Source organism: Anabrus simplex, chromosome 3, assembly GCF_040414725.1.
Source record: "Anabrus simplex isolate iqAnaSimp1 chromosome 3, ASM4041472v1, whole genome shotgun sequence".
Classification (NCBI taxonomy): Eukaryota; Metazoa; Arthropoda; class Insecta; order Orthoptera; family Tettigoniidae; genus Anabrus; species Anabrus simplex.
Genome location: NC_090267.1, coordinates 97,213,488 through 97,226,995, shown reverse-complemented (window position 1 = coordinate 97,226,995; position 13,508 = coordinate 97,213,488). Strand labels below are relative to the sequence as shown.

Sequence of the window (13,508 nt, the reverse complement as noted above, 5' to 3'; positions counted from 1 at the left end):
TTTCCATAAGCCTCACTTCGGTAATAGTAGCACTGCTCGCTACTACTATCCATGGATTTCAATGGCATTTCTCCACTGAGGGTCCACTACCCTCTTACGGCAGCTCAACCGCATGGGGCCGTTGGATCCTTTAGGGTGCCTCCTCGTCAATTTCGACGTTCCCTTTTACTGTAGGACTTGTACATGGCAGAGTGAAACGAACGTCTCTCTTGGGCATCTGTGCCTGAATTTTATACAATTTTGTCGGCCAATGTGTCACCAGAGATGTCGTACGACATGGAGTGTTGAATGAAATTTTTTCCGTCCTAAAGAAAACCGACCACATCTGCCGGGTTTGAAGTCATTATCTTTTGATCCGGAGACCGACACTCTGCCAATGATCCACACAGGCAGCTACTTTATTTTATATGTATCATATCACTGATTTCTCGTAACAAGTTGGGCGTTACATTACTCCTTGAAGGATTATGAACGAGCAAGTTGGACGTGCAGTTAACTGTGAGCTTGCATTCAGGAGATAGTTGGTTCAATCCCCACTGTCGGCAGCCCTCAAGATCGTTTTCTGTGGTTTCCGATTTTCACATCAGGCAAATTCTGGGGCTGTACTTTAGTTAAGGCCACTGCCGATTCCTTCCCACGCATAGCCCTTTCCTATCCCATTGTCGCTATCAGACCTATCTGTGTCGGTGCGCCATAAAACCAATTGTAAAAAAATTGAAGGATTATAACCACAGTGTTAAATTCCGTGACCGAAATGTTTTTAAAATCCCTGATCTAGTGAATGAGTTCGATTGAATATACATAAGTATTTGCAATAACAGAAATAATTTTGCGGAGATAAAATGAAGCAGAGAGTGTTTACTCTTAGAAAATGAGCATTGGTATTCAAAATATCGTATTGTTAACGTAAGCGAATAATTTTCTTCCAATACCAGTCAATCGGATTTGAAGAGCTTTTTATTGTTTAAACCTACTTCGACGAGAACAACTGCTGAGATTTATCTCTAGACACAACCATTTTTACATGTAAAACGTCCGTAAAAAATATAATAAACAGACTATTTGAACAATATTTTATTCAAAGATAAACATTAGTCAGAATTATCGCGCGAGGGATTAAATAATGTAAAAAAATGGAATTTCCGGTGGAACAAATTCGCATGTGTGCTAAAAAATAATGAACGAAGCTTTATCCATATTATCACAACTCATGAAGCTCTCCGTCATTGTAATGTATATATCATTTGAAATGAATAGGCCTATCATTTGATATCCTTTCCATTTTAAATGTTTCAATTATATAATAAGCACAACTGTTGGGGTAGGTCAGCTTTAAATCCAATTTCACTGCAAACAGTTTCGAACAAAAACATTTAATACTTGTGTGTTCTGCTTTTTTTATTAATGTTTGCTGTTCAATATATGGATTATAGCCGCTATGTTTTCAAGTATTGCATACATCAACCCTCCTACGCCCCTCATGTGAAAGGAAGAAAAGGAAAGGATCATTCGTTAAGGGTTATTTTTCCCCCTCCCCCAACAAACCAATCAAATTAAAAGGCTGTGTTATAATCCATTTATGTACTAACCATTCGAGTGGAAAGGAGAGGGAAGGAACAGATGTCAACAGTTTCATGAGGCTATACACTTGACCTGTGTGTCATTCTTCAAAACTGTCCACAGCATGCTCCCTCCCCTGCTTATACTGCGTCCATCTATCAACTTGTCCTCTACGTCATACAGCAGAGGGCTGTAATAATAACAATACTAGGCATAATAATAATAATAATAATAATAATAATAATAATAATAATAATAATAATAATAATAATAATAATAATAATAATAATAATAATAATATATAATTTCGTGTGGCTATTACTAGCCGAGTGCAGCCCTTGTAAGGCAGACCCTCCGATGAGGGTGGGTGGCGTCTGCCATGTGTAGGTAACTGCGTGTTATTGTGTTGGAGGATAGTGTTATGTGTGGTGTGTGATTTGCAGGGGTGTTGGGGACAGCACAAACACCCAGTCCCCGGGCCACTTGAATTAACCAATTAAGGTTATAATCCCCGACCCCGCCGGGAATCGAACCCGGGACCCTCTGAACCGAAGGCCAGTTCGCTGACCATTCAGTCAACGAGTCGGACATAATAATAATAATAATAATAATAATAATAATAATAATAATAATACCGGGCGAGTTGGTTGTGCGGTTAGCGGCGCACAGCTGTGAGCTTGCATCTGGGATATAGTGGGTTCGAAACCCACTGTTGGCAGCCCTGAAGATGGTTTTCCGCAGTTTCCCATTTTCACACCCGGCGAATGTTGAGGCTGTACCGTAAGTAAGTCCACGGCTGCTTCCTCACCACTACTAGGCCTTTCCTATCCCATCGTCACCGTAAGACCTCTCTGTATCGGTGCGACGTTAAACAAATTGTAATAATAATAATAATAATAATAATAATAATAATAATAATAATAATAATAATAATAATAATAATAATACAGCGAATAGAGTAAGCTTCGGCTTAAGAGCGGCTAGTTTTCGCTAGCCTGGCAGCTCAACATACGTTGGGGAGGGGACGGGGCTGGTCCCTACCATCAGCTGTCCTGAGAACGGTTTTCCGTGGTTTTCCATGCTCCTGGACTAAAGTGAGTGCCGGAACAGATCCTTCTGTAAGCCATGGCCGCTACCCTTTCACATACTCCGCTCGTCAAATTACCTCTACAAATCTCCTTGGCTTGAGAGAGGGCCTTACCCTCTAGGAGGCCCGCCTTACCCTTCAGGGTACGAAACGAAAGCTTGCTAATACAGTAGATTCTCATTTATCTGGAGCCCATTAGTCAGGACTTTGCTTAACCCGGATAGCTGTTTAATAATAATAATAATAATACATAAATGCAATTACAATTTCCGATCCATGATTTCCAATTTCGCTTCTGCTGTCAATGATATAAAATCATCAACTTTGATTAACTCGTAGAAGAACATTTTAATAAATGAAGAGGTTGAACCAGATACGGCTGGATTGGACACAGAGGATTTCCACGACACCCTCCACCAAGGTGATGAAAATTCAGCAACACTGGAAGACATTGAGTCGTGGCTCGAAGTAGATGAAGGTGATCTAGGTTATAACAGAGGAGATCGTTGAAAGTGTGATCGCTGCAGAAAGCTCTGAAAGGGATGGATATGACCAGGATGAAGCAGGAGATATTTTTAAACTAAATCAAAACTTACTGAAATTAAAGACCATCTCAACATTGTCATTAAATACGTTGAAGATAACAACGATAAAAACATATCTACCTATTACGACCATTTGAGGCATCTGCGCGAGTTAATTACTTAAGATATTAACATCAACGGAACAATATGGATCAGCAGTTTCTTCAAGCGTGTCAAGTGTGGTCAATGAAGGCGAGCCTTGATTGGCATGTCCTATTTCTGTACTGCACTAGTTATTTTGTATTCTGTAGTGCCTAATTATGTATTGTTTTATATCTTGTATATTATATAACCTTTGTATTTCTTAAATTTATGACACTGTACTGTGCCCGTTCTTTTTACTGAATAGTGTGTTTAAATATATACCTTGGCTCATTTCATAAGTTATTTAATCAGAACTTTCATTAATTCGGACAACCTAGAGCCTCTATTAGTCCAGATTAATGAGGTTATACAGTATTAATAATAATAATAATAATAATAATAATAATAATAATAATAATAATAATAATAATAATAATAATAATCATCATCATCTCAACATCCCTGAAACTTATAGGTCTCCACCACATAGATCACTACCTTGCCACACAACATCACGCAGTTTACCATACATGACACATGCCACCCACCCTCGACGGAGGCTCGACATACAGGGATGCACCAGGCAAACGATAATTATATGAACATGATATTATTATTATTATTATTATTATTATTATTATTATTATTATTATTATTATTATTATTATTACCAAAGCTACATGAATTTAATAAAGATGAGAATGAATCACTCTGGCAAACATGGGATAAAATGAAAGAGATCACTTCCTCATCTATTCCCGAACCAGATACTAGACCTTCAAATGCGAAACACACCTGGATTTCACACACCACACTATTGCTAATTGAAGAGAGAAGTAAAATGAAGAAAGGTCGTATACATACCATGGACAACGATAAATACAAGACACTTTATTGTGAAATAGAGCCAAATTGCAGATCTGACAGAACACACTTTATCAACAGTGTATGCGAGGAAATAGAACATCAAAATCAGAACCAGGTATGTGACTTCTACAACAACAACAAAAAATAAACTGCACAGCATTACCTGAGAGTTTAAACCACGCACATGGGTAATAAATGATGAAAATGGCAACCTTATCGGAGGTGAAAAGGAAGCTGTAGATAGGTGGAAATAATACTGCAAGAAACTACATTCTAAATGAAATAAAATATTAAATCAGGAAATAATGAAACAATCTCAATTGGAACCTGATATTTTGTTCAGTGAAATAGAGAGTGCAATTAAGCATTTGAAGAATAACAAATCTCCAGGTATCGATGGTGTTTTAGGAGAAATTCTTAAAGAGATGGGAGAGGAAGTCATACACGTATTGCACTCATTATGCAACAAGGTTTGAGGAACAGGGGGTGGCCAAAATACTGGACAAGTTCTATCTTCATTCCCTGCACACGAAAGGGTCCGTTAGGGATTGCTCTAACTACCGAACCATAGCACTTGTATCCCATGCAAGCAAAGTCCTACTACACATACTGAATCAACGCTTGAAGCCTTTCTTACAACCGCAGATATCCCTGGAACAAGCCGGTTTTGTGGAAGGTAAAGGTATATGAATACAAATTCTGATCATGAGGCAAATAATTGAAAAATGTCGTGATTTTTGTGTTCCTGCATTTATCTGCTTTGTCCATCACAAAAAGGCTTTTGACTATGGAAAATATTAGATGAATTCGGTGTTCCAGCACATCTCATATCACTGCTGAAAGGCCTTTATGACAGTACCTTGGCGACCGTAAGCGTGGATGGTGATACCTCAGGCTTTTCTAGTGTATTCAAAGGCGTAAGGCAAGGCTGAATATTGACTCCACAGCTATACATATCTATACCGAGCACATCGTGAGGAAAGCGCTTGATGGTTGGTCTGGGGTACCTCAATTGCTGGGCGAAAATTCAACAACTTGCGTTTTGCTGACGACGCCACACTCATTGCCAGTAGTGAAGATGAGCTTGCAAGAGTAGAGGATGCAAGTCTCATTTACGGATTAGAAATCATACATATCTATACCGAGCACATCGTGAGGAAAGCGCTTGATGGTTGGTCTGGGGTACCTCAATTGCTGGGCGAAAATTCAACAACTTGCGTTTTGCTGACGACGCCACACTCATTGCCAGTAGTGAAGATGAGCTTGCAAGAGTAGAGGATGCAAGTCTCATTTACGGATTAGAAATCAGTTTGAAGAAGACCAAACTCATGATCATTGATCGTGGCAATCAAACGCACCTCACAGACCGATTAAAGGGACTGGAGTTGGTTAATGACCATGTATACCTAGGGTCATGTATAAGTGACACAGGAAATTGCGAGATAGAGATAAAGAGGCGTATAGTCCTGGGACGTTCAGCCATGAGTAAACTAACTAAGGTCCGGCAGAAGAGGGCAATATCCAAATCACAAAGATTCGATTGGTTGAAGCACTAGTATTTTCCGTGTTCCTTTACGGTTGTGAGACATGGATCGTCAAGGCTAAGGACAAAGGCCACATCGATGCCTTTGATATGTGGTGCTGGTGTAGAATGCTACGTGTAGCTTGGACCGAAAGGAGAACAAATGAGTCCATCATTAAAGAGCTGAAGATAGTGAAACGTCTCTCTACACCTGTCAGTGAAAGAATACTTCAGTTCCTTGGACATATCTTAAGTAGGGATGGAGACAACTTGGAAAAGTCTATCATAGAAGACCGCCGTGTCCTGGAGCGTGAGATTTTGGATCGGGGGATACAACTGGGATAGAGCACCAGTGCCTCGCCCAGGCGTCCTCACCTGCTATGCTGAACTGGGGCCTTGTGGGGGATGGGAAGATCGGGAGGGATATACAAGGAAGAGTGAAGGAAGCAGCCGTTACCTTAAGTTAGGTACCATCCCGGCATTTGCCTGGAGGAGAAATGGGAAACCACGGAAAACTACTTCGAGGATGGCTGAGGCGGATATCGAAACCACCTCTACTCAGTTGACCTCCCAAGGCTGAATGGACCCGGCTACAGCCCTCGTATCACTTTTCAAATTTCGTGGCAGGGCCGGGAATCGTACCCGGGTCTCCGGCTCCGGGGGTGACAGCTAATTACACTAACCACTACAGCACAGAGGAGGACTACGTATTATTATTATTATTATTATTATTATTGTTATTATTATTATTATTATTATTATTATTATTATTATTATTATTATTATTATTATTGCTGAGGTTTAAGGCCTAATGCATTTCCTGACGTCACGTGATTTTTGAGATGAAAATTTCAGTCCAGGATAGAATGGGATTGAAACCTCAGCCTTTCATGTTGATAGACAGCAGGTAATCCATCAAGCTAATCACACCCAATAATAATAATAATAATAATAATAATAATAATAATAATAATAATAATAATAATAATAATAATACACCGCTTTCCTTACACCCTAGTGCAGTCACATAAAAAGACTGTGTATTTCATATGGATTAGACTCTGTTTTAACGTGTGAATGCCCATCTTGACACCATGATGCATTCACTTTACATCTGAGTTGGTTCGTCGTATAGTGCTGTGTGTCTGAAAATGTGTGTTTTGAAAATAAACGAACACCCAGTGTTCGAATCGGAGGATTTGACCACATGTGGCTAGAATCACCCACCCAGCAAGGAATCACACCTGCGATCCTCGGAATGGGAGACCGTGACGCTGAGCATTGTGCAGAGAAGCTGAATAATAATAATAATAATAATAATAATAATAATAATAATAATAATAATAATAATAATAATAATAACTCTCTTGCTATTTCTAGGGAGATGCAGTGTATTTGAATGTGTCTCTACGCATGCAGGTTATATCACAACGTAGCCTCCATTTATGGCTGTAACAGTATTGCGGCTGTTGATGTATGGGTAGTGCAGAGCAGAGGTGGCCAAATATTTTTATTGTGCGATCTATTTCAGACAGGAAACAAATATTTTGCGATCTGCCGTAGTTCGTTTAGCAATATCGTAGTATTACTTTTTATCAATATGAAGAAACTAAATCCGAAATACTTACACAAGCATACGCCATGAACATCCATATGAACGTTACGCAAGTACAATTAAATAATTAATTAAGGATATTTACTTATGTTACGCATGAATTTTGTCGAGCAGAAGCGTTATGAATACTACAGTACTTACTTACCTTTTTCATAACTAACATCAAAACACTTTTTAATTCATCGTCCTGTGCAACCTATATAATTGGTTAATTCGTAGATTGCAATTGCAAGATTTTGATTCACGGTTATAAACTGTTTAATTTACTCCTCAAACCACAGTAGGTTACACTTTAATCAATTTTAATTAAAAGAAGTAATCCTCTTTATAAAAAAAGTTTTTTGGAACCAACGATGTCAAAGTAGTGTCAGGAATAAACATAGCCTATACTCCTTTTCAGCTTAAAGCACTTGCATGTGCGATTAATTAATTAATTAATTTATATATTCATTGAGTCTAACAGTCAGTGGTTTTGTTTAAGGTCACACTAAAGCGATAGCTTTTTAAAATATTTTAGTTAATAATTTCAATTTGGGTCCGCCTCTGTGGTATAGTGGTTCGTGTGATTAGCTGCCACCCCCGGAGCCGGAGACCTAACTCTGGCACAAAATTTGAAAAGTCGTACGAGGGCTGGCATGGGGTCCACTCAGCCTCGGGAGCTCAAGTGAGTAGAGGGGGTTCGATTCCCACCTCAGCCATCCTCGAAGTGGTATCCGTGGTTTCCTACTTCTCCACCAGGCAAATGCCGGGATGGTACCTAACTTAAAGCTATGGCCGCTTCTTTCCCTCTTCCTTGTCTACTCCTTCCAATCTTATCATCCCAACACAAGCAGATGAAGACGGTTGGGCGAGGTACTGGCCGTCCTTGCCTGTTATATCCCCCGACCCAAAGTCTCACTGCCCTTGAGGCGGTAGTGGTTGGATCCTTCGCTGAGTCCGAGGGAAGAACCAACACTGGAGGGTAAACGGACTGAGGAAGAAAGAAAGAAAGAAAGAAAGAAAGAAAGAAAAGAAAAGAAAAGAAAAGAAAAGAAAAGAAAAGAAAAGAAAAGAAAGAAAGATAGTTAAATTTGTTTACATTCCTTACTACTGACCGAGTGGGTTTGTGGTTTAAGTCACGTAGCTGTCAGCTTGAATTCGGGGGATAGTGGTTCGAACCCCACTCTCGGCAACCCTGAAGAGTGTTTTCCGTTGTTTCCCATGGTTTTTTTTGCAAGTTGCTTTCCGTCGCACCGACACAGATAGGCCTTATGACGACGATGGGACAGGAAAGGGCTAGGAATGGGAAGGAAGCGGCCGTGGCCTTAATTAAGGTACAGCCCCAGCATTTGCCTGGTGTGAAAATGGGAAACCACGGAAAATCATCTTCAGGGCTGCCGACAGTGGGGTTCGAACCCACTATCTCCCGAATACCGGATACTGGCCGCACTTAAGCGACTGCAGCTATCGAGCTCGGTTTTTCCCTTGTTTACACCAGGCAAATGGTGGGGCTGTACCTTAATTAAAGCCACGGTCGCCTTCTTTCCACTCCTAGCCCTTTCCTATAACATCGTCACCATAAGACGTTTGCCTGTCTGTGTTCATGCGACGCAAATTTAAAATAAAATAAAAACCATCCTTTATTTGCTACACAACCAGCATTGTTGCCATCGATTTAGCATGATGCATCTGCAGATTTACTTACAGTTAGAATTTTCTTATTTGCACTGATTTACTTATTGGTAATGAATAAACGAGGTTAATGTAAATTTAAAATATCGTGAAAATTATCACCCTCGACTTTCCCTAGGGTATTAATCTTTTCATTCGAAATTAAAGTATGATTTTAACCTCTTATAGGCCTAATATAAATGACTGGCATTTATCTTTGCGAATATTTCATCTCGTAATCTGAATGCAAATATATTATTAGATAAGCAACATTTTGCTTCACTTTAATATTAACTATGCAAAGTAAGAGTAATATAAAATTCACCGTTTCCTTTAAAGTTGAAGTATAGACATGCATTTCTTACAAAAGTTCAGAAAACTATGGTTTGTAGTTGGTTAAGCACAAATGAAGGTTGGGTTTGACATGTTCATCAGTCAAACATATTATATATCTTGAGCTGATTATCTTCCTTTGAGAGCAATATGATTCACAAAGGCAGAAAATGCTGTCAAACGAATATCGGACTATCTAAAAGTAGGGTATTTATCTTCATATATAGAATTGACTTGCTTTTCATTATGTTTTTTTTCCAGAAATAAACATTGCGATCTACTTAATAGGCAGATTTTGTTTCACATTGTTCGTGCTAACGAGAATACTTCTCTTATTACGTAGTGCAGAACCAGGCCTACCCTTTTCTTAATTTCAAATTACAGAAGTACCAATAACAAATCACCTGAATTTAGAATCAATTAAAAAACCCAACAGGACAGTTTAAAGAAATGTGGTGAGCTGAAACCTATTACCACACCTGTATAACTGTATGGCAGTGTTGAGACTATTATAGAACACAAATTGCAATTTAAAGAAAGAAATACACAAATTAGAACAATAATCTTGCAAAAATCTACACGTCTACAAAACCATCTCATCGTTGTCAGTTCTCAATACACCGCGTAAAATAAATAAAATGCATAACCTGATTTTAACATGAAATAAATATTTCTGATATTTCTCTACGTTGCGGGTTTTTACCATTTCCCAACGAGCAGTCTCGTTTCAGCTTATAAAGTCTACTAACGTTCATCTACTCCTATTGTATGACGTTAAATTCCAGTGCACTGCCGCCGCTATCAACCAAGTTACAGCATTCTCTTTTGATTTTTCCGCTAGTTGAAATTCTCCAATCATTAACTGTTCATTCGATAACAAATACTGACCTCCTTGTATTTTCCACACTGTATTAACAGTCCATGTCCAGACAGGTCTACTGGTCTCGCTTCCCTCAGTGCACTGTGGTATCGAGTTCGCCGCAGTGTTCACACTTATTATCTGCAGATAAGTCCGACTCGTTGGCTGAATGGTGAGCGTTCTGGCCTTCGGTTCAGAGGGCCCCGGGTTCGATTCCCGGCCGGGTCGGGGATTTTAACCTTAATTGGTTAATTCCAATGGCCCGGGGGCTGGGTATTTATACTGTCATCAACATCCCTGCAACTCACACACCACACATAACACTATCCTCGACCACAATAACACGCATTTACCTACACATGACAGATGCCGCGCACCCTCATCGGAGGGTCTGCCTTACAAGGGCTGCACTCGGCTAGATATAGCCACACGAAATTAAAATCTGCAGACAAGTTGTGACGAAAGTGGAACGATGTCGTTAATTACTGAGTAGACTGATGATCTCTACAGTGTTGGTACTTGTTTGTTGTTAACATTTGACCACACAATTTTCCATTTTCTTTGGAGGAATTTTTGTTCTATCGGTATTGGGCTCTGTAATCCTTTCAGAAGATAAGTGTAGAAAGTCTTGATCGAGTGAAAGTCTTTTCTTTATTTTCGTTCCTGTGGGAGACTGTAAAGAATACCAATAATGGTTGGCAGTCGTGATCGAGCGGACGATTACAATCCACTGGTTGGTCAGCGCTGGTGTAGAGTAATGACATTTGCAGCACGTCTATTGAGTTTGGATTCTATGAAAGGTATTGCTCATACCGGCCAATCGTTCTGCAATAGCAGTTTATGGGCCAGTCAGGAAGTCAGCGGCAAACTACCTCTAATACACTCATCATAGCCGAGCTGAATAGCTCTGACGGGAGAGCGCTGGTCGTCAGAGCTCAACTTGGTGGGTTCGATTTCCGTTCAGTCCGGTGGTACCTGAAGATGTTCAAATAAACCAGCCTTGTCTGAGTAGGCTGCATTAACTGATACGTGAAAGAACTCCTGCGGGACAAACTTCTGACGCCTCGGCGTATCCGAAAGAGTGCTACAATTTGGCACGCGTATAATACAGGATGACCCAAAAGTTCGTTAACATTTGATGAGGCGATACTTCACGGAATATTGAAGGTAGAGAATTAATAACCGCCACACATGATTAACATGAGATGGGATTTCATCGACACCAAAATAAAGTAAATAAAGCTTCATTAACAGTGCCTTTTCTGGTAACGTCAACATGCCGCGATTACAGGAACACACCTCCTTTTGTACCGTTCACGGGTCTCACGCGGAATCACCGACGTAATGCAGTCTAGCGCCATCTGTTGGCCTTTTTTGCACTCGTTGTTGGTGTCAATAAAACCCCGTGTCATGTCAAGCATGTGCAGCCATATGTACCTGACGTGTTGCTGTCCATCACCATCTGTTGGTCATTTTGTGTACTTTATTTTGATGTCAAAAACCCATGTATAAAAATTATGTGTGTCAGTTATTACCTGTATATTATATACAATTTTGCTAGTCATTTTCGAAGTTCAGTAATAGGGGTTGCCTAATTTAGGTGGTAGCAGAGGGTTCGGTTCACCTGGATGGTCGTAGGTTCGGTTCATTATTAGGAAGTAGATTAGTTTAGAATAGAAACTTCCACTTCTGGAGAGGAATACACCGTACAACAAAAATGAGTACCAGATTAGACCTTGGGGACAAAGGTGGCCGGGCATAGAGCAAAGTATTCTATCCTACATACTGTAGTAGGCTGGGCGGTTAGTAGCGCGCAGCTATAAGCTTGCATCCGGCATATACTGGGTTCGAGCCCCACTGTCGGCAGTCCTGAAGATTGCTCTCCGTGGTTTCCCATTTTCACACCAGGCAAATGCTTGGGCTGTATCTTAACTAAGGCGACGGCCACTTTCTTCCCACTCCTAGGCCTTTTCTATCCCATCGTCAACATAAGACCTATCTGTGTCGGTGCGACGTAAAACAAATTCTAAGAAAAGAAAAATTCGGATACTGAAAGCCTGGTTCCTTCCACTCCTCCAAAGACCTTCCTGGCCTATAGAGATGACTTCTTTATTACAGTTTGCAACTTCATACACAGAAATTTATGTACCGAACTCGGTAGCTGCAGTCACTTAAATGAGGTCAGTATCTAGCATTCGGGAGATAGTGGGCTCGAACTCCACTGTCGGCAGTCATGAAGATGGCTTTCCGTGGTTTCCCATTTTCACATCAGGCTGTACCTTAATTAAGGCCATGGCCGCTTCCTTCCCACTCCTAGCCCTTTCCTATTCCATCAACGCCACAGGACCTACCTGTGTCGGTGCGACGTAAAATAAATTGTAAAACTGAACTGTTCTAAGAACAAATGCAGAAAAACACTTTATCCATCAAGAAATATTCACAGTTTGTTCAACATATGCATAAAACTCAAAACTTATTCAACATTTTGCAGAAATTACCATTCAAAGGAAAGCAGCAGGAATTCTTCTGGGTGATTTCCTACAAAGGCGTAGTGTTTCAAAAATGTTGCAAACTTTGGACTGGGAAGAACGGCAAGGCGAGACGCTTGACTAAGTGGTATATTCCGAGCTGTCAGTAGATAGATGGCTTCGAATGACATTAGCAGGAGAACAAGGTTGAGTGGAGCTTTTGAAAGTAAGGAATATGATAATATGAGGATAAATGTGGAATTCAAGAGAACAAATTGGGGAAAATATACGTTTATAGGATGAGGAGTAAGGGATTAAAAATGAAATGACATATGGCTTTTAGTGCCGGGAGTGTCCGAGGACAAGTTCGGCTCGCCAGGTGCAGGTCTTTTGATTTGACGCCCGTACGCGACCTGCGCGTCGTGTGAGGATCAAATGATGGTGAAGATGGCACGTACACCCAGCCCCCGTGCCAGAGAAATTAACCAATTATGGTTAAAATCCCCGACCCTCACTGTTCACTCCCTTACCCCCTCCTATCCTCTACCTATATTCAATTTTCGGTTCTTACTTCCTCTTGTACTCCATGACAAGGCTAAATTAAAGTGAGCCTCATAATATAACTTACCTTACCATTTTCACTTTTCTATTTATTATTTTTAATTTATTTTATTTTCCTTAGATCTCATAAAATCCATATCAGTACTAATAGTCTCATATTCTAAGAGTTTTTATATATACCACTATCCACCTTTTGAAGTACTAAAACAAAATCATATCATTTGTTACCAAGAAACAAATTTTATTCCTTGAATAACAACAATTGTGAATTATACTGCATCATTTTTTTAACCTCAAGAGGTGGTGGTGGTGATTATT

At 40.0% G+C, this 13,508-nt stretch overlaps 1 protein-coding gene across 1 annotated transcript in view; it reads right to left on the bottom strand.

Moving 5' to 3' along the window:
• Window positions 1-13,508, bottom strand: part of toy (twin of eyeless) — a 319,425-nt gene that overhangs the window by 33,137 nt on the left and 272,780 nt on the right. The window lies entirely within an intron of this gene.